The sequence below is a fragment of the Oryx dammah genome, unplaced genomic scaffold (assembly GCF_014754425.2).
Source record: "Oryx dammah isolate SB20612 unplaced genomic scaffold, SCBI_Odam_1.1 HiC_scaffold_8, whole genome shotgun sequence".
Classification (NCBI taxonomy): domain Eukaryota; kingdom Metazoa; phylum Chordata; class Mammalia; order Artiodactyla; family Bovidae; genus Oryx; species Oryx dammah.
The window spans coordinates 2,834,877-2,862,153 of NW_024070192.1; the positions used below are offsets into that span (position 1 = coordinate 2,834,877).

Genomic DNA, 27,277 nt, shown 5'->3' on the forward strand with positions numbered 1-27,277 from the left:
TCCTCCAATTAAAATTAATTAATTGAAAAAAAAGACTTCAAACATAGACCAATAGGTTACTTTTATTCAACATTTGTAATTGCCACATTTCAAAGAACATTTAACTGGTAAATGTGATGTGGCGGTGGTTTAGTCGTGTCTGACTCTTTATGATGCCATGGACTGTAGGCCGCCAGGCTCCTCTGTCCATAGGATTCTCCAGGCAAGAATACTGGAGTGGGTTGCCATTCGCTTCTCCAGGGGATCGTCCTGACCCAGGGATTGAACCCAGGTCTCCTGTATTACAGGCAGGTTCTTTACCAAACATGAATGGGCCTTGATACATGCATGAAAGACTCCTGTTGTCGGAATGAAACAAAAGGAAGGATTCATGTTGTTTCCCTTTTTAGCATTGACCCAGGAGAGAGATGTATTCTTAGTTCAGGGGTTGTGGAATTTCCTTTTCTCACCTCCTTAAGCAGACAGCATAGGTGGGTAGAAGTGGGGAAGGAGGGCTGACATCTTTCTCTAGGCTCACGGGTCTCCAGAAAACGGGATCTTGATTTGCCTGGTTAACATATCACTGACCACGGACTTGTTAATATACCTTTTGTTACTTGCATGTTATTGACCAGAGTGATACAGTTAACACTGGGCTTCCTTTGTGACTCAGTGGTAAAGAATCTGCCTGCAATGCGGGAGATCCAAGTTTGATCCTTGGGTTGGGAAGATCTCCCACTTCAGTATTCTTGGGGCTTCCCTGGTGGCTCAGACTATAAAAAATCCGTGTGCATCAGCACATTCTATCTGTGGGCTTCCCAGGAAACTCAGTGGTAAAGAACCCACCTGCCAGTGCAGGAGACACAAGAGACGTCAGTCCCTGGGTCGGGAAGGTCCCCTGGAGGAGGGCAGGGCAACCCACCCCACTATGCTTGCCTGGAGAATCCCATGGACAGAGGAGCCTGGCAGGCTACAGTCCATGGGGTCCCAAAGAGACAGACATGACTGAAGCCACTTAGCTCCCACGAATGCAACTTTAAACTAATGAAGATAGGCGGCACCCTCTGAGTTGCCTCAACTCTCAGTCAAAAATGGTTCTATCATACTGCTCCGGAGGAAGAAATAGGTCCTATAATTTGGGAAGGTCTTCCGAGTAATAGTATATAATTTGAAGTCAAGGTTAAATCAAGAACTATAACAACCACGAATTTGTTAATCTCATATTCTACTGAAGCAATTCTTGACCATGTACTGTCTACAGAAGGTTGGAGGGTAACAGAATTAAAGAGCTCTGTGTGAACCTAGCTGAGGATTTTGGGAGATTACGGGTTAGCTCTGATGTCATAGAAAGGGCCCACCAGCTTCAGAAAGCAGAAGACACAAATTGCTTCAAAAAAGGATAGTTTCTACCAGGCCCGACAGAGACACAGAGAACCAAGACCTGAAGTGCCAAGTTCCCTGCTGTGTAAGAGAAGAGGGAGCAAGCCGCGTCCTGGTGGGAGCTGAGCAGGCATGCAAATCTCTGTTTTATGTACCTCTGTCTTTGCTTTGATAAAGTCCTTTAGCTTCTCTGTTTGGCTCTTCTTCCGAAAGAGGGTGGGGTCAAGATGGAGACTGATGAATGAGAGGCGATATACACGACCCATTGTAAATAACATGGGCTTCCCAGGTGGCGTTATATCCCACCTGCCAATGCACGAGATATAAGAGACATGGGTTCAATCCCTGGGTCAGGAAGATCCCCCGGAGGAGGGCACGGCAACCCACTCCAGTAGACTGGCCTGGAGAATCCCATGGACAGAGGAGCCTGGGGTGGCCTATAGTTCATAGGGTCACACAGAGTTGGACATGACTGAAGTGTCTCAGCACGCATGCATTATAAATTATATTTAGAGTTGAAATTTATAGCTGAAAATTGTTGCAAATAAACAGAGATGTGGGCATAGGAATGCACTTAAAATTCGGAACTGCTGTTTTTCCCTGTGTGAGAAACAGCAAGCTTGCCAACAATCTCAGTTTATAGGCATTTGTTTCCACTGCTTGTTCCTAACCTCAACAAACATACGTGGACCCTGACCCTAGGCTGTGTATTTGCAGGAATGCACAGACACACAGCAATGGATGTTCTGGAATTCTCCAGAAGTCCTAGCTGCTAGATGGTTAAAAAATATTTGCTCCATTGAGCCAATGTGCCTTTCTCCTCCACAATCTCTTTGGGAATATTTATCTTTTATGAGTTACAGAAAAGATTCCTGGCCTTAGAGGAAAGACAGATGAACAAATTAACCCCGATGGGATCACACTGGTTGCTTCTGGTCAGGCCGCCTACTTGGACTAATCTATTCTTTTCTTCCTCATATCCCTTTATAAGGGATGTGGTGTAATGAGGAACACCATCATTAGTTGAATATTTGTTTAGAAATCTGGACGTCATTGCTGCTCTTTCCTTTCCACTTTATTGTAGACGATAAGAAATAAAGATTGAGAGTCTGATTATGTGGTATTTGGTACCTATGGTAGGTGCTAAGATGCTCATCCACGTTTGCTAGGCTAGCTTCTGTTGCCTTTATCCATCAGCTGGAGAATTTATCATATACTTCAAATGGCAATCATAATAGTTCAAGACTTAAGTGACTGCTGCTTCTGGGCTTCATTAATCTCTTGGGTGCGTCTGACTCTTCAAAACCCCATAGACTATACAGTCCATGGAATTCTCTAGGGCAGAATACTGGAGTGGGTAGCCTTTCCCTTCTCCAGGCAATCTTCCCGAACCAGGGATCAAACCCAGGTCTCTCATATTACAGGCGAATTCTTTACCAGCTGAGCCACAAGGGAAGCCCAATCACTCTGATATATGATTCTATTAACCTAAGTTTAAGACTCCTAAGATTAGGAGCCAAATGCTGACTATTCATTAGGCATGCTGATAGAAATGGAGAGAAGCCCAAAATGACCATGCAAATCCCTGTTTGTAGAGAACAAACCGGACACCAAGGGGAGAAGAGGGGTGGGGATGGAATAATTGGGAGATTGGGATTGAGATTGATATATGTATATATATATGCCATTGATATCCAACCAGTCCACCCTAAAGGAGATCAGTCCTGAGTGTTCATTGGAAGGACTGATGTTGAAAGTGAAACTCCACCACCTGATGCAAAGAACTGACTCATTTGAAAAGACCTCAATGCTCTGAAAGACCCTGATGCTGGGAAAGATTGAAGGTGGGAGAAGGGGACGACAGAAGATGAGATGGTTGGATGGCATCACCGACTCAGGGACATGAGTTTGAGTAAACTCCAGGAGTTGGTGATGGACAGGGAGGCCTGGCATCCTGCAGTCCATGGGATTGCAAACAGTTGGACACGACTGAGCGACTGAACTGAGCTGAACTGATAAAGTGGATACCTAAGGAGAACCTGCAGCACAGCACAGGAGACTCCACTCAGGGCTCTGTGGGGACCTAAAAGGGAAAGAAATCCTAGAAAGAGGGAATATACATATATGTATAGCTGGTTCACTTTGCTGTGCAGCAGAAACTAACAGAATATGGTAAAGCAGTTATACTTTAATTTAAAAAAAAAAAAACATTTTTTTAAGGCTTTCAAAAGAGCAACTTCTCTGGCTGGAATTCATCACCTGATAGAAATTCAGACACAAATCCCTGCCGGGTAGAAGATAATGTTTATGGAGATGAAGGGAATGAAGGAGACCTCAAAAGCGAACGCGATACAGCCTTTGGCCTGAATATCTAAGGTCAGATGGTTGCGAACAGGAATTATATCCAAAATGATAATGATCGGTTGATAATATGGACATCAACCAAGCAGAGTGGGCTGTGGCCATCTCGCTGAAGAAGGATTCGAGAACAGTCAAGTGCTATAACCATTTGTTGCTGAATAATGGAGGTTAGCCAGGGGTACATCCAGGGTAGCTGGGGTTCAGTTCAGTTCAGTCGCTCAGTTGTGTCCAACTCTTTGCGACCCCATGAATCGCAGCACGCCAGGCCTCCCTGTCCATCACCATCTCCTGGAGTTCACTCAGACTCGCGTCCATCGAGTCCGTGATGCCATCCAGCCATCTCATCCTTGGTCGTCCCCTTCTCCTCCTGCCCCCAATCCCTCCCAGCATCAGAATCTTTTCCAATGAGTCAACTCTTTGCATGAGGTGGCCAAAGTACTGGAGTTTCAGCTTTAGCATCATTCCTTCCAAAGAAATCCCAGGGTTGATCTCCTTCAGAATGGACTGGTTGGATCTCCTTGCAGTCCAAGGGACCCTCAAGAGTCTTCTCCAACACCACAGTTCAAAAGCATCAATTCTTCGGCGCTCAGCTTTCTTCACAGTCCAACTCTCACATCCATACGTGACCACAGGAAAAACCATAGCCTTGGCTAGACGGACCTTAGCCGGCAAAGTAATGTCTCTGCTTTTGAATATACTATCTAGGTTGGTCATAACTTTTCATCCAAGGAGTAAGCATCTTTTAATTTTATGGCTGCAGTCACCATCTGCAGTGATTTTGGAGCCCCCCAAAATAAAGTCTGACACTGTTTCCACTGTTTCCCCATCTATTTCCCATGAAATGATGGGACCGGATGCCATGATCTTCGTTTTCTGAATGTTGAGCTTTAAGCCAACTTTTTCACTCTCCTCTTTTACTTTCATCAAGAGGCTTTTTAGTTCCTCTTCATTTTCTGCCATAAGGGTGATGTCATCTGCGTATCTGAGGTTATTGATATTTCTCCCGGCAATCTTGATTCCAGCTTGTGTTTCTTCCAGTCCAGCATTTCTCATGATGTACTCTGCATATAAGTTAAATAAGCAGGGTGACAAAATACAGCCTTGACGTACTCCTTTTCCTATTTGGAACCAGTCTGTTGTTCCATGTCCAGTTCTAACTGTTGCTTCCTGACCTGCATACAGATTTCTCAGGAGGCAGGTTAGGTGCTCTGGTATTCCCTTCTCTTTCAGAATTTTCCACAGTTTATTGTGATCCACACAGTCAAAGGCTTTGGCATAGTCAATAAAGCAGAAATAAGTGTTTTTCTGGAACTCTCTTGCTTTTTCCATGATCCAGCAGATGTTGGTAATTTGATCTCTGGTTCCTCTGCCTTTTCTAAAACCTGCTTGAACATCAGGGAGTTCACGGTTCACGTGTTGCTGAAGCCTGGCGATCGGGGGACCCAGGACAACAGCTACATATAAAGCAATCTGGATGTATTTCAGTATTTTTGCAAGGAACACACGTTCTCTGGAGAAAGCCATATAAATGTTAGCCTTGACTATGCACACTCTCTGAGAATGAGAATTCTCTCCCTAAAGTGGTGGTCTGGTATTTTCTTCTCGTACAGATTTCCTCAGTATGTTCATCTGAAATTTCTCTAGCGTAACTAACCCTCCATCATGTGGACCACGTCTGAAAATCTCTTTGTTGTTGTTTACTTGCTAGGTCGCGTCGGACTCTTTGTGACCCCATGGACCGCCTGCCAGACTCTTCTGTCCATGGGATTTCCCAGGTAAGAACACTGGAGTGCTGGGGTGCTATTTCCTCCTCCAGGGGGGTCTTCCCGACCCCGGGACTGAACCCATGTGTCCTACACTGGCAGGCGGATTCTTACCACTGAGCCACCAGGGAAGGCTCCCCCTCCCCCCCACAAACTCTTCACATACATGAAAACAGCAATTGCTTTTCATTTTTCTTCTCTTTTCCAAACAAGGTGCTGGAGCTAAGAAATCTTTGAGATTTGGAGTGTGAGGAGTATATGTTTGGATCAAGGTTCCTAGCCATGTATCTGAGCGCATGATTTCATAGCTCAGAGCAGGAAGTCTCAGTCCCTGGACAGTGTCTGCACACAGTAGGTGTCTCATAAATGTATCGTATGTCTCATTCGTTTTGTCTGTGTGACCCCTGTATCACACACAAGGATTGGTTCCCAAGTCTGATCTCCATAAGTCAACAAGCAAATTCTTAGAGGAACTGTGTTTAGAGAATTTCATCTTCGTTTTCGCCCTAGTACGAGACCAGGATCACACACCCAGTTATAACAAGCAGCCACTGAACAACCCTCTTAGACTTTTCTTCCTAGGATTGACCTTCCATCCTCTTGATTAGTTTTTTCTTTTTCCTGGATGCAATCCAGATTCTCATCCTTAAAATGTAACATTGTTAAAGTACCTTCCAGGGACACACGTGCAAAGAATGAAACTGTATTACTGGAATCCATCTGAATATCTTGAAGAGTCTGATTTCCTTTGCTATTCTCTGTAAATCTTATTCATCTAGGCTGACCAAGCCTTCCTGTTCCTTTCTGACTTGGGCTTCTCAGACACTCCAGACGCCCCCAGGGAACCCCACACTGCCCCACCCTCTCCATCTGAAAACAGTTGTTGACACTGAAGTTACACAAGACCTTTCTCTAAGCACTTTACTGACTCCTTAGAGTGGTGCTGAGAGGCAGTGCAGGGTAACGGTTAGAGGTATACATTCCAGGTCTCTGCGTGGGTTCCACTCTTTTCTTCCACTTCCTCGTTTTATGACGTTTAGCCAGGCAGTTAATTCCCCTATGCCCTAGTTTTCCCATATATAAAATAAGGCTGATAATAGTAGCTACCTTATGGGGTCATTTTAAAGGTTATTTAGTTAATACATGAAAGGAACTTTAGTACCTGGTCAACAATTAGTACTCAACAAAAGTTAGCAGTAGGTTTTGCCTGTTACCACTCTCCCCTGCCCTTCAGTTTAAGTATTGTGCACACATTCTACAGTTAAAGTTTCATAGTCAGATTATCTTGGAATTTCTGACACAAAAAAGCATCCACAAGAATATTTCCTGTGGCATTGTTAGTATGGTAGCAAATATTAGCCACCATATCAATGTTTATTAATTACTGAGGGGATCAAAAAATGAACTAGATTCTACCTATACTGGAGATAATCACACAACCATTTAAAATAATTCAGTTTTTCTAAGGGATGTTGTTAAGAATATGAAAGCAAATTATAGACTAATACGTCCCATAGGTAAAGATATTCAGAATACAAGCCAAGTACAATACTTCTAGATAAATATGTAGAAAGCAGTCTGGAATGACCACACTAAAACGAAGATAGTTACAACTTCTGTGGAAGCCAGTGGAATGGGATAGAGTCAAATATTTCTGTGTGTTTGTGTTTATATTTCAAAAATGTTAGGTAAATATATTTCTTGTATAATGAAACATCAAAATAAGAATGAGAGAAGTTAAACACAGAAAGCTAATTGGAGCAGTTTAGTTCAGCGGCACTAGCAGTCATTAACTCCTTTTTTTAAGGCAGAACTATTTCTTTCTGGGATTAGGAGAAACATCGTGAGAGAAAGTTCATTGAGTAATGAGTCAACAGTGTTAATGAGCTCAAGCCTTTTGAATCAATGGCACCTTCCTTTAAGCATGGGCATATAAACAAGTCGATATCCTGTTTTCAGATCAACATTAGGAGGATTAAGGTTTAATACTGGGTTTCCTCATGAGCTTTTACAATCAAGTCCCTGTACTTCAAGGAATTAAAAAAAAATAAATCCAGAGTTAAACTAAGGAATTCATCTCAGTCACTTCTGTTTGTCCACCGAAGAGACCTTACTCCTCTATGTGGCTCTGGGGTTTCCCTCTTTTAGAATTCATTCCTTTCTTTAGAATCTGGGACCTTATTTCTCAGTGGGGAACATTTCCAAATCGAAAAGAAAAATATCATTCAGTTTTTGAGTTTGGGAAGTGGTGACTTTTTGATTTTACTGATTTTTTTCCCCAGAAATGTCATATCTGGAAGGAGCTGTGAAAATATGCCCTGTGGTCAGTCCCCAGCATTCTAAGGCCAGCACCATGTTCGTGAACAAGGCCTGGGTCTGGACGGCACCGGAGGCATCGTCCCACTCACACTAATAGACTGTCTGTCACCTGATTTGTGGACAGGAACTGTGGCCTTTGTGGTCCTGAAAACTCTCATAAACTCAGACCGGAAAGTGTGAGTTAATAGCAATATGCAAGTGTCTTCTAGCGGATTTCCTGGGATCGTGTTGGGGTCTGGGTGAAGCATTGCCCCACAGAACGGAGAAAGCATAGCCATGACCCCCACCCCATTCTCTGTCCAGAGTCTGTTATGGCTGCGGTGCCCATTCTGCTGGCTAACTGGAGGCAGGAGTTCTGCCTGTATTAACTCCAGGATGGTGTGTTCTGGTGTTTGGTGTTGGGATTACAGCTTGGTCACTGGGTGGGGCTTTACCAGTGGCTCAGTGGTAAAAAAAAAAAAAAAAAACCCACCTGTCAATGGAGAGAGGCATGAGTTTGATCCCAGGGTCGGGAAGATCCCCTGGAGAAGGAAAAGGCAACCCACTCCAGTATTATTGCCTGGATAATCCCATGGACGGAGGAGCCTGGTGGGCTACAGTCCGTGAGGTCGCAAAGAGCCAGTGTCCCATTTCTTCTTTGGGAGGTGGCATAGAAGAGTATAAACATAATTTAAAGGCACAGAGGGATTCTCAAATTCAAAAACTGACTGCTAGATTGGAAAAAAAAGCAAAGGCTGCCAATGCCAAATACTGGGGGAAAATATAGAACAATAGAAACTCTCATTTCACAGCTAAAAAGAGGCTGCAAGGTTTTAGAAACTGATTTCATTAGAAAGTTGAAAATGTGCACATCCTTCCTAGGTATACCCTGAGAATATTAAACACACATGTAAGGGAATATGTCGCTGTCTGTTTCTACAATGTAATCTCATCAGTTGTTAAAATGGTACACGTGATAACATGGAAAATAAGCACAAAGGTAAACTGAAAAAGAAAACACACACACAGATTCAGACTCCAGCTTTACCATTTACCATGTTTTCAATCTCTCTGAGTTTTTGTTGTCTCATCTGTAACATAGAATTAAGAGTAACTTCCTCGAAGTTGCTGTAAGACTTTCAAGTAGCATGTCTAAGCAAATATTATATGATACCTCTTATATGTGGAATCAAAAAAAAAAATAGTACAAATTGAGCTTATTTACAAAACAGAACCAAACGCGCAACCACAGAAAATGAACTTATACTTATCAGAAAGGAAGGAGTGGGGAAGGGATACGTTGGGAGTATGGTATTAACGGATACACACTACTATACATAACATAAACAGCAAGGTCCGATCATACAATACGGGAACTATATTCAATATCTTGCAATAAACTAATGGAAAAGAACTGAAGAAAGAATATAGATATATAGGTGAATATTTATACAACTATATTCTTCTATGTGTGTGCGACTGAGTCAGTTGGTTGCACTCCTGAAATTGACACAAGACTGTAAACCAACTATACTTCACAAAGAAAGAAAGAACCCATCTAAGAAACACCTGGACTGTGTAAAGATCCAGAGATCTTATTTTTTCTTCTGTAAAACTGTGACGGGGAAGTGTGGCTCAGTTTAGGCTGAGTGGTTTATGTGATAACCTTGGGATAAGGTAAGGCTCCTGTTGCTGTTGCTGCTGAGTCGCTTCGGTCGTGTCCGACTCTGTGCGACCCCATAGACGGCAGCCCACCAGGCTCCCCTGTCCCTGGGATTCTCCAGGCAAGAACACTGGAGTGGGTTGCCACTTTCTTCTCCTATGGGTGAAAGTGAAAAGTGAAAGTCAAGTCACTCAGTCGTGTCCGACTCTTAGCGACCCCATGGACGGCAGCCCACCAGGCTCCTCCGCCCATGGGATCTTCCAGGCAAGAGTGCTGGAGTGGGGTGCCATCGCCTTCTCCTACTGGTAGGAAAAAATAACATGAGGGCATTTAACACAGGCAGCTGTGCTGGTATGTGTCAGCACCCCACAAACCTCCTGATTCCTTGTCTGAGAACCCACTAAATTGAAAACAAATTGCCCTCATTGGAATATTGATTCTACCTCCCACTTACTGTGTGATCACTGCGTTTTTGCAAAGGCCACCACCGACATCTCTAAGTTTGTCTCTGAAGCAGATGGCCCTCCTTACCCAGGCTGTATTTGACTGATCCCTGAAACTGAGCAGCTCAGTCAGTAAAGTGTCCGCCTGCGATGCGGGAGACCCGGGGTCAATCCCTGGGTGGGGAAGATCCCCTGGGGATGGAAATGGCAACCCACTCCAGTATTCTTGCCTGGAAAACTTTATGGACAGAGGAGCCTGGCGGGCTGCAGTCCCTGGAGTCGCAAAGAGTTGGGCACGACTGAGCGACTAACACTTACTTTCTTTGAAATCGAGTCTGGAGTGGCCATTGCAAACCACGCAAGTTGTGAGGTCCTGGGGAGCCAAGGAGAAAGACGGTCTGTTATCTTATACCCAGCAGCTCACACGCTGGTGTAGAAGCCAGGAAGAGGGGGGACAAGCTGGAGCGAAGGGAGGAAGAGGGACGGGTGCCCTGGAGGCAAAGAGCTTTGGGAAGAAAGAGTTAAAAGCAGCTGGTTTATCATCTAATTCTCTGACCTAACCTGACTGGAATCTATCATCAAAATCTTCAGCCTGGGACGCGGGAACCCTGAATCCTCGTCTCACTCTGTATCCCATTCCCCGCCTTCTGTCAATGCATTCCTGCCTTTCAATCTTTGCAAAAGATGTCAAAGACATCTGCCTTCATAGCGATAACAACGGCAGAAATCCTAGTAAATATTTAGTGAAATGAACTTGGTTCTTGTATCCATTCAAAACGTATTCACCCTTCTAGAGAAAGATTCTATCTCCAGTCTCCAGTCACCTCAATTTTCTATGACTTTCTAAGTATCTAGGAAAAACAAACAAAAAAAAAACCCCAAAGACCATTATTTTGTATTTTGTTATTCCCCAAATGTTTTATATCCTTTCTTAATTTAATATTAAAAATCTAATTTTATATTGGAGTATAGCCAATTGACAATGCCGCGATAGTTTCAGGTGGGGGACTCAACCAAACATACACATGTATCCATTCCATACACATGTATCCATTCTCTCCCAAACTCCCCTCCCATCCAGGCTGCCGCCTAACACTGAGCAGAGTTCCCTGTGCTGTACAGGAGGACCTTGTTGGTTATCCATTTTAAACAGAGTGTGTACATGTCCATCCCAGACTTCCTAAATATCTCTTCCTCCCATCCTTTCAATTTAATATTTTTAATTTTAAAATATTTGGAACTTTTATATAAGTTGCCTCCAGTTCCCATTTGAAAAAGGCTAGTTTCTCAGACTTCCAAGAGCCAAGAGTAACCTTTCCCCTCCACAAACCCTATTCCCACCTTGATCCCCACAGTGCTATGCCCAAGGTAGATGTCATGCTGGAAAACACATATTTGAGTTGGCTTATCTTGCTGTCAGAGCTTCCAGGAGTATTGAAATAGACTGAAGTATCTTCCCTATTTGTTTCATTGAACACAATATAATATCAGGGACCGCTTCTGCTAATATTCATGTTTAAAAAATGAGCATGGATAAATTGAGTAAGTTTCTTATTTCCTGAGTCTTTTCACACGTCTCAACTAGTGATACTTTGAACTACGAAAGGAAAAAGAAAGGAGAAAAAAAGAGAGACTAAAGGAACCGTTCCAGGAGAAACATCTCCAGTGCGCGGTGACAGGTCTACGCCGGTTTCCTAAAGTTTTCTGTTTATTAACCCGCCTCATCTGTGTCCGGCAGCTCGTGGAGTTATTCTAGCCTCATTCCTCACTGCTGTGTGGGAGACCAGCAGACTGGATTGAGCATGAATCAGCTACTAAAATAAGTGGCAGGGTAACTGGGATATGTCACTTGACCTTCAAATTCATTTTCTCTTGTCCTCACGTCATCCTGTTTCTCTGCCTGTCTCTCTTCGGTATACTTTTGCTAAACTAATAAGAAACAGATGTGAGGCCAGAATGCCCTGAAACCTGTCCCTCTGAGATTTCTAGAAGCACTCCTTTGTGAACAGCCTGGTCGTTCATTCATCTCTGTTGTGCCATACACACAAGCTGCAGCATAAATAGACGTTGTATTTTCTCCCTGTCTATTTTCAGCAGAAGCTCTGCCTGTCACTGTCCTTATCAGAATGTTGCTTCGATTTTAATGCAGGTGGAGACTGGGGAACGATATGTAAGTTTTATTTAGTCTCTTTGGCATAAGGTAAAAAACAAAAACAAAACAAAAACGAATTGTTTAAACTGACCAAAGCAGGCAATACACATTTTGAGGAATGACTGTGTCCTGTCCTGCAAGCCTTGTGAAATCGTTCAGGTGAACAGATAGCGCAAAGATGCTCAAAACCCTCCTGTGAAGAAGTTTTCTAAGGACAGAGACGCTACCTACGTTCAGGGTCTACTCACCCCTGTTGGAAAGACGTTTGGAGTGATCAGTCTTGGGGAGAGGGGACCAGTCTGAGGGAGGACTTCGCCTCCGCTCTGTCACTTAATGGGGGAGACCAGCAGACAGCTGAGAGTGACCGATATTACAGGAGGTGATGGGGGTGGGCGGTCGTCAAAGCAGACACAGGAGAAGCCCCTGTGAGGCTAATGCACCTGGGTTTGCAGATTCAGCCTTGGTGGTGGCAACCCTGCAGGAGTGAGCTGGAGAGAGTAAGAAGGAATGAAGTGAAAGGAGAGTGGCAGGGAGGGATGAAGGAGGTAGGAAGGAAGGAAGGACGGAAGGAAGGAAGGAGGCGGAAGGAGGGGGAGGAAGGGGAGGACTCTCAGCTGATGGAGCAACACTCAACACCTAGGGAAGAATTCCAGGTTTTGTCCTTTCCTCCATAAATTATGGGTCCCCTTGGAGACAGCATTCCTAATATTTGACAGGGGTGAATTTGACCACCAGGACACTTGGATATTTATAATTCAGTGTCTCCCTATCTGTTGAATTAAAAAGCAAAGACTAGCATTTATTAAACATAGGTAAGGAAAGGCAGTGTTCTCTATAGCTGACCTTTTATTTGCTTATATAAAAAACGGATCAGTGAGAGCCTCTCCCACAGATGCGGAGAAAATGAATGTTTCCGAGAAAAAGCAGAATCCAGAAGATTATGAGCTTAAAGAGAGTCTGGGGATCTATTTAAAACAAAATGCCCGCGTTGGTATAAGCAGGACAATGCCCTGGAAGCTAGGATCAGTGTTCTAATTACTGTATGACGCCCATAGTTTTGGCCAGGGCTGGTCAGTTTGCCAAAGCGTTGGTCGGAGGCTGGACTCCAGTAAGTGTTTTATTTTCAGTTGTACATTCGCCAGTGAAAATGCAGCTGCAACCTAGTTCAACCTGATCTGGTCAGAGAAGCGAAGGAAAAGTCAATCCGTTTTTCCACTCTCTGGGGCCAAGGGGAAGATTAGAGTAGAGAGCAAGTTTGTGTTGGTGGGGGGTGGGGGAGGGTGTCTGTGGCTATTTGGTGGGCAAAGTAAGGCTTTGAAGATCAAAACACCAAGTTAACAGGAATCAATCCAACTAAAGTGTATTACTTTCTGGAAAAAAAGAGAGAGAGACGTTTTTCTTCTATGAGGCGCTGCAATTCCAGGCACTAAGGTTCCCACTGTGATTGTCACAGTACCTCACGACACGGGTCTGGTACAGCAAGTACCAAATGTTTGTTGACAGGATGTCTGAATGGTTGTCTGAAACACAATCCTCCGTGAAAACGGGCATCTAGGCAGCCACACTCATTCTACCACTCGCTCCGGAGACGTTACTCTCGGCCCAGTCCCTCCCTGTTTCCAGCTGTCAAATCATACTGTCCTATATTTGGAATAATAGAGGGCTGTCAGTGCTGCAGATGTCTGGGCTAGCGATTCCAATCGCCTCACTCTTTTGTGAACGTTGCCATCAAACGGTGGGTGAGTCCAAAATCAGACGAATCCTCACCTCTTTTGTCACTTGGTTTGCCCACCTGCTGACAGGGAGAGATTTTCTCTTAATAAGAATCATCTTTAGTGAAGATAACACACTTCTATCTTTATTAGAAGCAGCTTAAGCTTGACCCTGGGGCAAGTTGTAGGGGAATTGAGTGTTTATTATATCTTGATTTGTCACAAACAAAGATAACCTGTGTTTGGAAATGATGGATGGGAATGGAAATTTAGCTGTGCCCTTTAATATAATTTTTTTTTTTTTACCAATGAATATCATAACAACCACAAAATTCTCTGAGCTTTTGTTCATGAGAAATCATCTTGCTACTGTTTCCTAAAACTTTTAGGGAGTGATCATTAAATCATAGAATAAAGTCCTAAGTCAGCAAGTCCTTCACTATTGGATGTGATTCCTTGGCCTGCAATCTCAATAAACTGTATATAATTTCGTCACGATGGGCAGACACATTTTCCTGTACATAAACCCCATTTTCCACTATTAATGCAGAATAGTATGGCAGTTCCTTAAAAAACTAAAAATAGAACCATGATAGACTCCAGCAATCCTACTCTTGGGCGTATATCCAGAGAAAACTATAACTCAAAAAGATACATACAATGCTCACTGCAGCACTATTTACAATATCCAGGACATGGAAGCAACCTAGATGTTCACCAGCAGATGAATGGAGAGAGTAGATATGGGGCATATACACAGTGGAATATTACTCAGCCAGGAAAAAGGATGGAACATTGTCAGCAACTTAGATGGACCTAGAAGTGATCATACGAAGTGAAGTAAGTCAGAAAGAGAAAGAGAAAGACAAATATATATATATCACTCATATGTGGAATCTAATTTTTAAAAAATGATATAAATGAGCTCATTTACAAAAGAGAAACAGACAGATATCAGAAACAAACTCATGGTTACCAAAGGGGAAACAAGAGGGGGAGGGATAAACCCGAAGTTTGGGATTAGCTTGTCTGCACTGCTAAATTTAAAATGGATAATCATCAAGGACCTACTGTAGAGCAAACTCTGTACAGGAAACTCTGCTCAGTATTCTGTAATAACCTAAAAGGGAAAAAGAATTTGGAAAAGAAAAGATGTACATATATGAACAACCGAACCACTATCGCAATTACACCTGAAAAGAACACCACGTTGTAAATCCACTATCCTCCAATAAAATAAAATAAAATAAAATAAAAACATAGCATTGTCGCCACCGTCGTCATCGTCACCATGTCGTGTCCACGCTTCCTACCGACTCATCAAACTTCTGCTCCAATTGTCTGACGCCCAAGTGCTTCCTGCATGCCTCTGGTCATTTCAAAGCCTCCTTCTCTTGAGTCCATCACAGTCGTTTTCATTCTATCATTTATTGCTTAGCAGTGTTACTTATTGCTTATTGTGTGATGGAAGATGTGGAAGCCTTGCTTGCGGTCATTGCTAATTGTGCCAGTTTTTCTCTGAGAGCAAAGATCATGCATTTTGGGTTTTTCTCAAGCTCAGCGCTTTGCATGACTCCTTTTACAAAGTAGAAATTCAATAACTATTAGTTGAATTGATTTGTACTGAGCTGCCCTTATGCGGCTTTTAATCTAATTGGGGAAAAGCCTAAGCGCATCAAATGATGTTAGGAGAACCGCAAAGCATCAGAGTTAAAACCGCAAAATAATGCGGTAGAAAATGAGCATCTCAATGGAGGAAATATAGAATGTATAGCAGTTGTTGCGGCTGAGCAGAGGTAACCAGGGAAGATTCTGAATGTATCTTTTCTGATAGATCATTAAAGATATCGTTTCATCCAGTGACTGACACATGAAATAAAGTAATTTACCATCTTATTTACAGGCTGTGTAACATTTTCATCATCAGTATTGTGCAGTGGAGATGCTTTCATTTCTTCTCGAAAGAAATATCTTGCACATAAAGTATTTGTATTTCAATCGTCTTCTTAAGGCATATTTACAGAAGTGCAATTATCTTGTCAAAAGATGTGATCATGCTAATGTCTTTGATGTATTTTGCTACTCACTGTAAAATGGCTTTTGGTAATTTCAAGCACCAGTAGTGGGTTATGACATCTAAAAGGCAAAAAATTGCCTTTCTTTCATTTTGTTTTGCTTGTGTTTTTACTGAATCTTTCTATCATGTTGGTTTACTATTTGTATATTTTCTCTCATAAATGCCTTTCAGATATTCTTATATTTTTAATAAAGTTTTATAGCTCCTTTCTTATCCTATTTTGTAAAAACAGTTTCCCATTCTGCTTTTTGAAATTTGGCTTTTGTTATGCTTTTAAAATGTATACATTTGAGATTTTCATATAGCAAACACTGATTTTTTATCTGTGACTTTATCATTTACTTGTCCATTTAGAAACTCATTAATATTTCTCTTCTAGGTCTTTAAAAAAATTAATTTCTATTTTCCTCTAGTTTTTCTTATAAAATATTTAGCATTTTATGTACTGCCAGACTTGACTTACTACAGGGAGCGATTTGAAAGACCAAATTTTTGATTTTTCAATTTATTAAACATCTATTCAAATATGTATTTCATTGTGAACTCATTGACATTTTAAAATAACATAATTGCAATTCATAGGTATGCCTCATTTATTATTGTTGAACTATATTTTAAACTAAATTAATAAAGCAATAGCTACTCTAATAAAAAAGCAATTTTATAAATATTATTTGAATAAATGTTGTATGTATTTGGCTTAAATACATAACAAAGGTTTGAAAAGGAATGATATTTGTTTTCAAACTGAAGATTTACAAATGGCTGTTCAAAAATTTGATATTGTTCTATTTCATTTTTCATCCCTTTCTACTGCTTTTTCTGATTCACTGATTAAAAGATGTCAATTTTAATTTATTTTATAAACTTCTCATTAAACAAATGAACAAAAAAGTATATATTGTTCCTTCTATGGGTGGAGTGGATATTAATGACAAGAAAGCTGAGTACCAAAGAACTGATGCTTTTGAACTGTGGTGTTGGAGAAGACTCTCGAGAGTCCCTTGGACTGAAAGGAGAGCCAACCAGTCCATCCTAAAGGAGATCAGTCCTGAGTGTTCATTGGAAGGACTGATGTTGAAGCTGAAGCTCCATTACTTTGGTCACCTGATGCCAAGAGCTGACTTATTTGAAAAGACCCTGATGCTGGGAAAGATTGAAGGCAGGAGGAGAAGGGGACAACAGAGGATGAGATGGTTGGATGGCATCACCAACTCAATGGGCATGAGTTTGAGTAAACTCCGGGAGTTGGTGATGGACAGGGAGGCCTGACGTGCTGCAGTCCACGGGGTCACAAAGAGTCAGACATGACTAAGCGACTGAACTGAACTAAACTGAGGATACATGGCTCTCCTAGGCATGAGATAGAAATATAGAGAGCTGCGGTTTTTTTTTTGTTTGTTTGTTTGTTTTTAATGGACCAAGGGACCATGCTATGGAAAATGAAGATTTTGGAGGCTGAATGGATCTTGGTGCACTGGTTCCACCAGCTCATCAGACTGATAATGAAGACATAGCAATGAGTGTCAGTTTGACATTATGACACAGAGATGGTGCCATATTATTTCTGGTTTATTTCTCAAAATCATCTCCTGTGTACTCTCAATTTACAAATGAGGAAATCCAGCTGAGATGCCAGTGTTTCAGTATCTAAGAGGAAACTGACCACCAGCAGCAAAAAATGACTCATCAAAAATTACAGAGTTGTGTCAGGACTCTCAAAAATTGTGATAGGGTGATCCCCAGTGCAATTTTTATTTTGTGTGGCTGGTGCAAGACAGCACACACACAGACACACACACATGCACACTTCTCTATCTTCTGATAAAGTCATTTATTCATTTTGTATAGAGTCTTGGCTGAATCTAATTTGAGGTACTCGAAATATATGATGCAGAAAAGTAGGGATACAGTTCACACTCCTTTAACGAGCCCAGGGTGCACGCTGGTTACTCACAGTTGTGACAGATAGGACAGTAACTAATCCTAATTACCGTCACAGCCACTCTTGTCCACTTTGCCGGATCTGTTCAATATAATTAGATGATACCCTGGGCCTCGTTTTGCTCTGATGGGCTCCAATTCTGGCTGAGTTTCGTGTGAGGTCGTTACATCCTGCAGTCAACACTGTCATTTTCTCCGTTAGCGAGTGTAGCTCTCTGTGGACTGACTTCCGCCAGGTGTATGTGTATCATTCCATCTTTTCTATTCCTTAATGATCTCAAGGACTACATCACTGTCACCTTTCCTGTCAACCAGAATACCATTAATCACCGTATTTCACACATGATTTACCTGCAAAGGAGTATGTTTGTTGTCCTAGAGGGCAGAGCTCTGGGGTCATCAAACTAATAGTTAACCTTCTGTCTCTCCTACAGCTTTCTAATTCTCAGTTTACCTTTCTGTAAAATGGGGCTAAGGATCCACAGAGTCTTCAGCGCTTTAGAGATTTATATTGTTTCTTTCCCAAAGGCAGTTTCCTTTCCACGGAAACTCAGTACCCTATGAGATCTTGTCTGCATTGTCTTCACGGCTGACTTTGGACAGAATCACTTCTCTTCATGTAATTCCTCTTTCTGTATTAATGTGGTGTTCCTAATTAGGTCTTAATCTGTCCGGCAACGTTCATAATACATAGGAGGCAATGGCAGCCCACTCCAGCACTCTTGCCTGGAAAATCCCATGGATGGAGGAGCCTGGTAGGCTGCAGTCCATGGGGTCACTAAGAGTCGGACACGACTGAGTGACTTCACTTTCACTTTTCACTTTCATGCATTGGAGAAGGAAATGGCAACCCACTCCAGTGTTCTTGCCTGGAGAATCCCAGGGACAGGGGAGCCTGGTGGGCTGCCATCTATGGGGTCTCACAGAGTTGGACACAACTGAAGCGACTTAGCAGCAGCAGCAGCAGGAAGTGTTTATATACATTTATATTTATATAACCTAAGCTTGCTTGTTAGTCCAAGGAAAGACAGCTATAATTTTCCATTCTTTTCTGGTTGTTTTTTTCCCCCCATTAGCGTTATTTGTTGAAGATAGAACTTCATACAAGGAACAGGATTGAAATATAAGGAAGCATTTGGCTTATCACTGTCACAGAGCCATCCCTGAAGGTCTGGAACTGCACACGTTTGGGGCCAGAATCTGGTCTTCATCCTAAACTTTCTTACACATGTTTGGGGCCAGAATTTGATCTTCATTCTAAATTTTCTTACGTCACTTCTTGGACACACAGAGCGAAAGAAAAAAAAAGAGAGAGAGAGAGACAAGAGCAGATAGATTTTTCACAATGGCAAAAATCTGATGGAAAAGACTCCGGGCTCATCATTGAGAGAAGCCATCTGTGCCAGAGTAACTGTCTGTGACAGAGGGGAAAAAATAAATCATTTTCAAAAACCCCATTGCTTCAAAATCTGGTCCAACGCCACCGTGCTGAGCGCCAACTATTCTATCTGGCAGAAGCAAGTCGTGGAAAAGCACAAAGGCAATTTACCCGATTGGCCTGGGCAGAGAGTTTATTCTTCAATTATTTTTTGTGGGTCTTCTTTCCTCTGAGTGTGGCTGAGACAGCTGTGTGCGAGGATCAGTGGCCGGGCAGGGCTCGAGTAGGCGAAAGCCCAGCTGGGGATGGGTAGCCATGTACTCCATCGCGGCTTAGTTTCCCTCCAGTTTAGAATCCCCCCTGCCTGACAGGTTGACCCTATTTAAAACTGTGGTTTTCAACAAGGACCTGCTGCGCAGCACAGGGCACTCTGCTCAGGGGACTCTGTTCTGTGGCAGCCTGGATGGGAGGGGAGTTTGGGGAGAATGGATACGTGTGTGTGTGGCTGAGTCACTTCACTGTCCACCTGAAACTCCCACAAACATTGTTAACTGGCTATACCCCAATGCACACTACAAAGTTTAAACAATAAAATCATGGCCTTCAAATAGGAAACTCCTGACACAATCATCAAAAAGGTCACACAGGAAATCGAGGCTCAAACTCAAATGACAGTCACCTTTAGAAATTTTTCATTTCACAGCCTCAGTTTCTCCATGGGCTGCTGGGAAGAATCCAACTCATCGATGACCTCCTCATCTCTGTTATTTTCTCTTCTTTTTAGGCAAAGCCTCCATTTAAAAAATGTGTCTACTCTCTCTATCCTTGGAAACCAACCAATCCAATAATGTGGTTGCCTTGGTGAAGGGACCTATTTCTTGGGAGACTGCCATTTATTTAGAGGATTAAAATGATAAGACCCCAAAGAAGGCATTTTATTCCCAACAGTATATCCACACATGTACCTTTCAGAGAATATTCTAGAAATTTTCTTAAAACCAACTCAGTACATGTCACGTCATCCCAGGACAGGGACACCCAGCTCTGATTGAGACTCTGACTGGCACATTTTCTGAGCTATCACCAGCTGGCGATTTGCACCGTGTGGAATGCATGTTCTCCACTCTAGACACATGAGTCACTTGTTCAGTTAAAAATAGTATTTCCCCAGCAGGTATGTGGGCTTTCCTTGCGGCTCAGTGATGAGGAATCCACCGGTCACTGCAGGAGATGCGGGTTCAGAGGTCGCATCCCTGGGTGGGGAAGATCCCCGGGAGAAGGAAATGACAACTCACTCCAGGATTCTAGCCTGAGAAATCTCATGGGCAGAGGAGCCTGGCGGGCTACAGTCCTGGAGGTCGCAAAGAGTTGGCCAGGACTTGGCGACTAAACACCACCACACAGAGCAATTATTTGCTGGAGAGTGGGAGTAAGTTGAGGATTCAATGGTGGCCTTTTGCATTCCTGTCTTGGAAATGTGTCTGCAGTTTTGTTGCAGTTTATACAGTTAATGATCAATTTGTTTCTCGGAAACATCAGCCCCAAAGTTAATGACTGCTGATTCTCCTAGGATTTTCTGAAAATTAGGTCAGGGCCTTTCAGTGTGGGAGATAAAAGGCATTCTTCTTATTGTAGAATTTAGGGGGAAAATCAGATGCCAAGAAAAAGCATGCCAAGTATCTAGTCTTACACTTTCTTTACCAAATTATGTGAGTCTCCTTTTATTTACTCAAAACAAAGGAATGTTGTTCTATAGGATTACAGTGTGGACATTATCTGATTAATAACCTTCAAATTTCACAATTCAGCGTGAAGAATCACTTTATCTTAATTATCTGACATGCTTATTCCTTCAGTTCTTGCATTCATTTTTCAGAACTTTATATCTCCAATGTGTCAGTTACTCTACAGAAGCTGGTGTGAACCCTTGTGATACAGTCTTAAGACGTTCACTATTGTTTGAGAAGGCATATATATTAACACTTAAATATTAACACATACAATGCAAAGGGAACAGAGAATAAATCAACTAATTTTCCTATACACATTTTGTTTCTGCCTTCAGGTTTAAAGCCTGAAAAAAAAAAATAAGTAGGAAACTGAGGGTAATTCTAGATAAAGATAGAATTAGGCGAAAGGCAGTGACTTGTGAAAGCTTGGAGTATTGAGGGAAGTACCCTGATGGTTCCACAGGACATGACTGAACACAGGGATACTGGCTGCTCAGGTGGCTGAAAGGAGTCTTCTATGCTCGGTAAATACATTTGGCCTTAATTGTCAAGGTTATAGGTATCATTCAGAAAACTAAGATCATGGCATCTGGTCCCATTACTTCATGGCAAATAAATGTGAAAACAGTGGAAACAGTGTCAGACTTTATTTTTTGGGGCTCCCAAATCACTGAAGATGGTGATTGCAGCCATGAAATTAAAAGATGCTTACTCCTTGGAAGGAAAGTTATGACCAACCTAGATAGCATATTAAAAAAGCAGAGACATTACTTTGTCAACAAAGGTCCATCTAGGCGAGGCTCCCCCGTCCCTGGGATTCTCCAGGCAAGAACACTGGAGTGGGTTGCCATTTCCTTCTCCAATGCATGAAAGTGCCTAGTGTAAAAGGAATTTTCCTTGCAAAAAATTTCACTCATAATTTTTGGTCAAGAATATTTAAAGTGATTAACAGAACCATCAACAGGGGAAAGAAAAAAATAAAATATCCAGACCTGAATGTGCCACCTGGTGATGTGGCCTCAAAGCTCTGTGTACATGTCTCACTCCAGATATGTGATCACATAGCTATGGACTCTGATGCTTTCAGAGTTAAAGCTCTTGTTAATATCTTCCAAAATACATTCCAAAGTATAATCCTCGAGTTAATCCAGTTTCTCACAGTGGTTACCACTTTCACCTCTACAGTGTTCACATGCACACATATGTTCATTAATGGTATCATCTATTCAGACTTGTACGCCAAGGCTGTATATTGTCACCCTGCTTATTTAACTTCTATGCAGAGTACATCATGGGAAACGCTGGACTAGAAGAAACACAAGCTGGAATCAAGATTGCCGGGAGAAATATCAATAACCTCAGATATGCAGATGACACCACCCTTATGGCAGAAAGTGAAGAGGAACTAAAAAGCCTTTTGATGAAAGTGAAAGAGGAGAGTGAAAATGTTGGCTTAAAGCTCAACATTCAGAAAACGAAGATCATGGCATCCGGTCCCATCACTTCTTGGGAAATAGATGGGGAAACAGTGGAAACAGTGTCAGACTTTATTTTTGGGGGCTCCCAAATCACTGCAGATGGTGATTGCAGCCATGAAATTAAAAGATGCTTACTCCTTGGAAGAAAAGTTATGACCAACCTAGATAGTATATTCAAAAGCAGAGATATTACTTTGTCGACTAAGGTCCATCTAGTCAAGTAGTCATGTATGGATGTGAGAGCTGGACTGTGAAGAAGGCTGAGCACCGAAGAATTGATGCTTTTGAACTGTGGTGTTGGAGAAGACTCTTGAGAGTCCCTTGGACTGCAAGGAGATCCAACCAGTTCACTCTGAAGGAGATCAGCCCTGGGATTTCTTTGGAAGGAATGATGCTAAAGTTGAAACTCCAGTACTTTGGTCACCTCATGCAAAGAGTTGACTCATTTGAAAAGACCCTGATGCTGGGAGGGATTGGAGGGCAGGAGGAGAAGGGGACGACAGAGGATGAGATGGCTGGATGGCATCACCGACTCGATGGACATGAGTTTGAGTACACTCCGGGAGATGGTGATGGACAAGGAGGCCTGGCGTGCTGTGATTCATGCAGTTGCAAAGAGTCAGACACGACTGAGCGACTGAACTGAACTGAACTGATAGGTATCATGGAAGAATTTTAATTGGAGAAATGTGAGGATCCTATGTACATTTTAGAAGGATGAGGTATAAGGTATCAATTAAAAATAAATAAATAGCAGGTAGTGAAAAAAAAGAAAAGAGAGAGAGAGAAAGGGTGAAAAAGGTTTCTAAGTCTGGTGATGGTGGAGGTGTGTGAAAGTGTTGATGTCGTTAACTAAAGAAACAGAATGTGGGGGTCAGAAGGGATGTCTGCTTTCGGCCCACTCTGTGTTTGGGGTTACTGCAACGGCTTGGTGATTTACGCATTAATACGCATTCATTTCATTTTTACATTTGCAATTGGAAGATGATTTGCTGGGCAGTGTTGGGTTGGTCCCTGCTGTACAGTGTGAATCAGCTGTGCATATACGTGTATCCACTCCGTCCCGAGCCTCCCTCACACCCCGATCCCAGCACTCCAGGTCCTCAAGCAGCACTGAGCTGAGCTCCCTGTGTTACACAGCAGCTTCCCACGAGCTCTCTGTCTGGCGTGTGGCCACGTGTATGTTTCAATGCTACTCTCTGAGTCTGTCCCACCCTCTCCTTCCCTGGCTGTGCCCACAGACCTTTCTCTACATCTGTGTCTCTATTTCTGCTCCACAGATAGGTTCATCAGGACCATTTTTCTAGATTCCACATAGATGCATTAAGATACGATACTTGATTTTTCTCTTTCTGGCTTATTTCACTCAGTACAACAGGTTCTAGGTTTGGACCCAGCAATCCCACTGCTGGACATAATTCCAAGAAATGCATGCAATTCCTGAGAAAATCATAATTCTGAAAGATCCATGCACCCCAACGCTCACTACAACACTATTTACAGTAGCAGGACACGGAAGCAACCTGGATGCCCATTGACAGATGAATGGATAAAGAAATCATGGTACATATATACAATGGAATATTACTCAGCCACGAAAAAGAATGCATTTGAGTCAGTTGAACTGAGATGGATCAACCTAGAACGTTGATTTTTTTAGACTGAGGTGTTCTAGAATGCGACTGGGAGGGAGGTGTACTCTGTGGGTGGGGGAAGGGAGGCATCACCCTCTTGGATAACTGTAGTCTTTCCTGGATTTCTCTTTGTGAAATTTGACTTCAATCAGATTCCTCCCATCTTGTCTCTTTTCAGGGACTACTTTTGAATTGGAATGTTAGACTTTATATCTGTTCTCTTCAATATCACCACTCCCATGGTGAGATTTGGGATTCTGATGCTGTCATGCCTTCTGGAGGACTTATCTTCTCAGTCTGTGTGATGTGATGTTGTGGGGCAATGTTTGTATAACATTCTATCCAAGTGACAGATATGATTTTTACTGAGGGACACAGGGAACCTGGTGCCATTTGTACAAAACTAGTCCCTTCACTTCAGTGAGACGTCAAGTAGCAATAGCTGCTTCCAGAGAAGTTTTTGTGAGTCGTAAACCCACCACAAAATACTGTCATTTAGACCACAGCTGTAAAGAGAGGCTGTATTGAGTGTGTTTTGCTTAAATCAATACTTTGTAATTTCACATGCCTGATCTACCAAAATCCAGGGCTGGTGGCTGTCAGTGTACCTCCCATTCTTGTTGATTCATGATAGCTCGATGTCCTTGCATAACGTTCAAAGTGATATTTCTGCTCTCAATAATTATCTGGGTACTGTAGACTAACATAAGGGGAAATTGATTGTTCCCCCAAAACGATCAGGAATTAAGAGATACGTGTACCGTAATGTTTTCTCACTGGAGTATAATTGATTTATAGTGCTGTACAATGAAGTGAGCCAACTGTGCATGTACATATATGCCTCCCCTCTTGAGCCTCCCTCCTGCTCACGCAAAGCAGGAGCCTCCCTCCATCACAGAGCACGCAGCTGAGCCCCCAGGGCCATACAGCAGCTTCCCACTGGCTGGCTGTTTAACACGTGAGAGTGTACACATGTCAGCGCTGCTCTCCCAGCTCACCCCCTTCCCCTTCCCCAGCTGTGTCCACAGTCCATCCTCTGCGTCTGCATCTCTATTCCAGCCCTGCAAATTAGTTCACCGGTACCATTTTTGTAGATCCCATATATATGCATTAATATACGATATTTGTTTTTCTCTTTCTGGCTTACTGAGTACGACAAACTTTAGGTTCAACCACCTCACTACAGGTGAGCCAATGTCATTCTCTCTGTGGCTTAGTAATGTTCCTTTGCATATATGCACCATATGTTCTTTATCCATTCATCTGTTGATGGACATCTAGGTCACCTCCACGTCCCGCTGTAAATAGTAAACATTGGGGCCCATGCTGTACAGTCATCTTGATTCAACTATAATCTAGTAAGGTTGTATTTTATAAATTAACCAAAATTAACTGCAATTATCATCCATTGAGTGCTGACTACATCACTTATTAATCACCGAAATTGGTAATTTCAGCTTATTCTCACAACAATCCTATGATTTTAGTACTGCAAGTAAGCCTAGCCCCTGGATGAGAAAAGAGTCGCAAAAAGTTGGACACAACTCAGCAAATGAACAACAGTAGCAAAGACCGCGGGGATGATTTTCTTGATAAGCTTTACCTCTTGTTGAAGAGGGATGGGGGTAGGTGACTAGACAGCTTTGTGGCTACTCATGGGCCAAGGGATCAGAAATTATCCTTAGTATCTTATTTGAAGCTACATCTCTCAGCACAAGGACCACAAATAAAACCTCAGTGAAATGCAAAAACAGTTTTCAAAGCCCCACATGATAGAAGTCTTAGGCACATTTTCAATCACTGCTTCCCTTTCATCTCTCCATTAGGGCAAAACAAGATCATACTGGTGTTTCTTACCTTCGATCCATGTCTGTGAAATTCTAGCACGTATAAAGAAGACAACAGATCAACACATCTCCCTGGGAACATATTTACTTCAGCTAAAGGAAAAAAAAAAAAAAACAGGAGATTTTACTATTTCCATTTTTTCTTGTAACTGGAGAACTTAAAAGAAACATCCTTCATCCTGATGAACCAAAGAGGTAATGATGATGACAAGTCACAGACTTTTGCGGCATCGAGAAAGGACCTCTCAGGAAAAGACAGAATCTCACAAGGAGGGGAGAAATATATTAGATATATATATTGGAAATATTGGAAATATACTAGATAAGGGGGCATTCTAGGGGTCAAAGAACAAAGAAAGGCAGGTAGTTTACCATGAGATTTGGGAGAAAGCCCTGAATTGCTTACTTCTCGTGATGAGACGGGAGACAACACAGAAGCTCATATTCAGAGGGCTCAGAACCGACAGGGGAGTTAAAAAACAAGACAAAACAAGACGCCGCAGCCCCGTGGCCCCGGGCCTGGTCTCCGCTCCCACCTGCTCGTGTTTATCGGTCACTCTGATGTCATGTGAGGGCCACGCTCCCTGCCTTGGCTTGGCCTGGGCAGGGCCATGTGACATGTTGGAGACACTTCAGCCTGTTCTCAGCTTCTCTGTGTAACTTTGCAGCCACATTTCTATCAACTAAGAGAACTGTTCGTCCACACAATTCTCCCCACGGTTTTATACCTTGGTTATTTGCTTTTTATTTTTTTTTTTTTTTTTTTTTTTTTTTTTTTTTTTTTTTTTTTTTTTTGGTTATTTGAAATTGACTTATTTCTTCCTATCTGGGCCTGTCATGCACCCAGAATTTGCTTTGGCAAAGACAGTCTGGTGAGTCAGGGGGTGGAATCCATCAATACCTAAGGAATGTCATGCACGGGCATCTTCCTCCGCTAGGTATCATGTCTCTAAGCATCTCAGAAATGAGGACAATTCCATCCCCTCATTCCAGCAGAGGACACAGTTCATTCTTCAGAGGCAGCTGGGAATGAATGAAACTTTCTCACAGGAGTCTGGGTCAGGCTTCCTCAAACTGGGTGAGCTGCGTCAGGCTACATCACCCCACGCGGCTTTACGGTTCTACATCCAAACATGAGTCTATCAGTGCTTTTTAAACCTCAGCTGCCCATCAGACACATACATACCTGTGCATGCCTGCTAAGTTGCTTCAGTCATGTCTGACTCTTTGCGACTATATGGATCATAGCCCATCAGCCTCCTCTGTCCGTGGGATTCTCCAGGCAAGAATACTGCAGTAGGTTGCCATGCCCTCCTCCAGGGGATCTTTCTGAGCCAGGGATCGAACCTGGGTCTCTCATGTCTTGCAGTGGCAGGCAGATTCTTTATATCTCATGCTATGCGGGAAGCCCCATACATACTTGTAGATATAGCTATAC

The 27,277-nt window shown here is 42.6% G+C and overlaps 1 long non-coding RNA gene across 1 annotated transcript; it reads right to left on the minus strand.

The window, feature by feature from the left end:
- Positions 1 to 279: 279 nt before the first annotated feature.
- On the minus strand, positions 280 to 26,383 carry LOC120866617. Its single transcript, XR_005721719.1, has 4 exons — positions 26,212 to 26,383; positions 25,850 to 25,932; positions 8,275 to 8,323; positions 280 to 338 (listed from the first exon to the last, which is right to left on the minus strand). It is a non-coding gene; the product is annotated as an uncharacterized LOC120866617 (long non-coding RNA).
- Between the last annotated feature and the right edge of the window lie 894 nt (positions 26,384 to 27,277).